This window comes from Triticum dicoccoides, chromosome 5B (assembly GCF_002162155.2).
Source record: "Triticum dicoccoides isolate Atlit2015 ecotype Zavitan chromosome 5B, WEW_v2.0, whole genome shotgun sequence".
NCBI lineage: Eukaryota > Viridiplantae > Streptophyta > Magnoliopsida > Poales > Poaceae > Triticum > Triticum dicoccoides.
This window is the reverse complement of record NC_041389.1, coordinates 595,738,947-595,742,505: the sequence shown is the minus strand read 5'-3', so window position 1 is coordinate 595,742,505 and position 3,559 is coordinate 595,738,947.

Here is a 3,559-nt window from a genome sequence, read left to right as displayed (position 1 = left end):
GTAGCATGACTGAACTCGTAACTGACCTGGTCACTCCACGTGCTCGTGCGGAGATAAGCATAGGCGTACGTACGTACTCGTGAGAGTGCACGTACGTGCTCTTCAAATACACGTACGAAGACGGACGCCCAGTCAAATGCTCGCGTTGATTAGTTCCTTTCTGACGTTGCCATGCAGACATGCACACCGTGTCCATTTCGATGTCAGCCGTCCGGTGCCCCTGGTCCAATTGCTCCCATAATCTCGGATAGAACTCCGGTCAGTCGCCCAAAACCCCACTGTACCAAAATTTAGCTTATTTTCTTTGTGAGAATACGACACTCTCATACTATTAATGAGTGGAAATACAGTACATGTTACTGAGACTGGGACGGAATTGACGTGTGAGAGTGTGACTGACTTGAACCAGAGATAAAAATTTCTTAGTCGCATTGGCATATGTTCATACTTGGTATCTTCCTGTCTTCACACACTGTGAGCACTAAAACTTGAACTCTGGTGGGTTGGGATATCATTATTCATCTAACCATCCAATCACATGTTGATTCGCGTGTTTATGCTATTTAGATGTGTTGTATCAACTAGGTCCAGGATTTGAAAGTTTGTTTGCGCTTAGGAGGCGGCCCCTGTTGCATCCCAAAGGTGCCGTCGCCACAAAAACACGCTGCCTGGCTGAGCTCGCTAAGTCAACGGTGGGGCAGGGAATTTTCTCTCTCTGTGCAGCATGGTGGTGGCCCTAGCATGCGCGCCTAATGTGGGATCGTTACCCAAGGGGCGGCCCTGTTGCTTGTTGCACCCCAAAGGTGCTCGCCACCACAACAACACGCCGCCTAGCTCAGCTCGCTCAGTCAACGGTGATGGCAGGGGACGTAGCAGGTGCGGCTAATGTGGGGTCGTTCCGGGGCCGGCGATGACTATAGTCGAGATATCAGCTCGGCGACCAACATACACCTAAGACAATAGGTTTTGGGGGGAAACGGCACAACCTTCTAGGGGTGGCCTATCACATATATATAATGATGTGATATACAACGTTACAGTATACACATGTAAATACAGAAACTATACAGTCTAACACCCTCCCTCAATCTTAACCACTTCCTAAAGAATCTAGAAGGGTAAGATTGCGCCTGCAAGTGTCAAACTGTGGTAAAGGCAGTGGCTTGGTGAAGATGTCAGCAAGTTGATCCTTGGAAGAAATAAACTTGATCTGTAGTTGCTTCTGAGAGACACGTTCACGCACAAAGTGATAGTCAACTTCAATGTGTTTCGTTCGGGCATGGAATACCGGATTTGCAGAAAGGTATGTAGCACCGACGTTATCACACCAAAGAACAGGAGGCTGTGATTGGGATATGCCCAATTCTTGAAGCAAGCACTGTACCCAGATAATCTCCGAAGTGGCATTGGCCACAGCCTTATACTCAGCCTCAGTACTGCTACGCGAGACAGTAGCCTGTTTCCGAGCACTCCAGGCAATCAGGTTAGAGCCAAAGAATACAGCATAAGCCCCCTGGATCGCCTGTCATTTGGATTGCCAGCCCAGTCTGCATCAGAATATGCTGAAAGACAACCAGAGTCAGACGGCCGAATATGCAATCCATGAGCCACCGTGAAACGAATATAGCGCAAAATACGCTTAACAGCAGACCAATGAGTATCACGGGGTGACTGCAGATACTGGCAGACTCGGTTAACAGCAAAGAAAATGTCCGGTCGCGTGATCGTCAAGTACTGAAGCCCACCAACAATACTCCTGTACTCTGTCGCATCAGACGAAAAGAGAAGCACACCATCAACAGCAGTGAGCTTATCAGTGGTAGACATGGGTGTAGTCGTCGGTTTGCACTTAAGCATCCCAGCTCGCTGCAACAAATCGAGAGAGTACTTCTTCTGCGTCATAACAAGGCCAGCAGCCCGAGAAGTAACCTCCACACCAAGAAAGTAATGAAGCTTCCCAAGGTCCTTGACCGCAAAATCAGCACCAAGCGAGCGAACAAGCACAGTAGCAGCCGACTGAGAGGAGCTGACTAAAATGATATCATCTACATAGACCAACAAGTACATAGTAACCTCAGGCCTTTGAAGAAGAAACAGTAAGGAGTCAGTAGTTGATGATGCAAAACCATGAGCACGAAGAGCCATTGCAAGACGAGCATGCCAAGCACAAGGAGCCTGCTTCAGACCATAAATTGCCTTGGACAGACGACAGAGATGATCAGGGCGATCCGGATCAGAGAAACCCGGAGGCTGGCGCATATAAACCTCCTCCTCCAACACACCATGAAGAAAAGCATTTTGAACATCAAGCTGATGAAGAAACCAACCTCGAGTAACGGCAAGAGAGAGAAGAAGTCTGATGGTAGTAGGCTTGACCACTGGACTGAAGGTGTCTTCATAGTCAAGACCAAAACGCTGTCGAAAACCACGAGCAACCAGACGAGCTTTGTAGCGCTCAATGGACCCATCAGAATGCCTCTTCACTTTGAAAACCCATTTTGAATCAATGACATTAACCCGTGATGGTGGAGGAACAAGAGTCCATGTCTGATTGCGAATAAGCGCTTGATACTCCTGCTCCATAGCCTCTCTCCAATGAGGAATGCGCATAGCAGCTTGATACGTGCGTGGCTCAGAGGATGGATCTGCAAGAGCAGCAGACATGCACGCCGCTAACCAAGCAACTGTTCCATCGTGACGCTGCTTAGGCTGAAAAATGCCACTCCGGCTGCGCGTATGTGGACGTAGAGCAGCAGCAGGAGCCGGCGGAGGCGAGGGTGATGGAGACGTCACGGTCGACGGAGATGCCGTCGTTGCCTCGGGAGAGCCCGGGACGGACGACTCCGGGCTGAATGGCGAGGCCGGACCCGACGACAGTGGCCCAGAGGCCATGGGCGAACCGAGCGTGGGCAGGGCCAGCTCCTGTGACAACAGCCCACACGGCCTTGGCGAGGTGAGAGCAGGCGAGGCCGGCGAGGCGAGAGCAGGCGAGGCCGGCCCTGGTGACAACGGCCCAAACGCCCTGGGCGAGGCGAGGGCGGGAGAGGCCAGGCCTGGTGACGACTGCCCAGACGCCCTGGGCGAGACGGGGACCGGCGAGACCGGCCCAGTCGCCGGGGTCGTAGGGCGCGACGGTGGCGAAGGCAGCCCAGAAGCTATAGGCGACCGGACCGGGACATCATCGGCCATGCATGGGCACGGGAACCGAGGCCATGCAGGGGCGCCATGTGCTCCTCATGCAGGGGCGACGAAGAGGACGATGGCACCTCCAAGATCTCCAAACGAGCCCCACGACCAGTGCCTGCACCATGGTTAGGCAACAACAGAGGAGAATATGCAACATCATCAAATTGGTCAGAAGCAACAGAGGATGAATGCATGGTTGGTGGCTCGGTAGTGGACACAGGGAGTTTGGCAAAGGGAAATACATGTTCATCAAATACAACATCCCGAGAGATGTAGACACGATTAGTGGGCACATGAAGACAATTTGTATCCTTTATGAAGAGAGCTATAACCAAGAAAAACACACTTCTTGGAACGAAACTCGAGCTTGCGC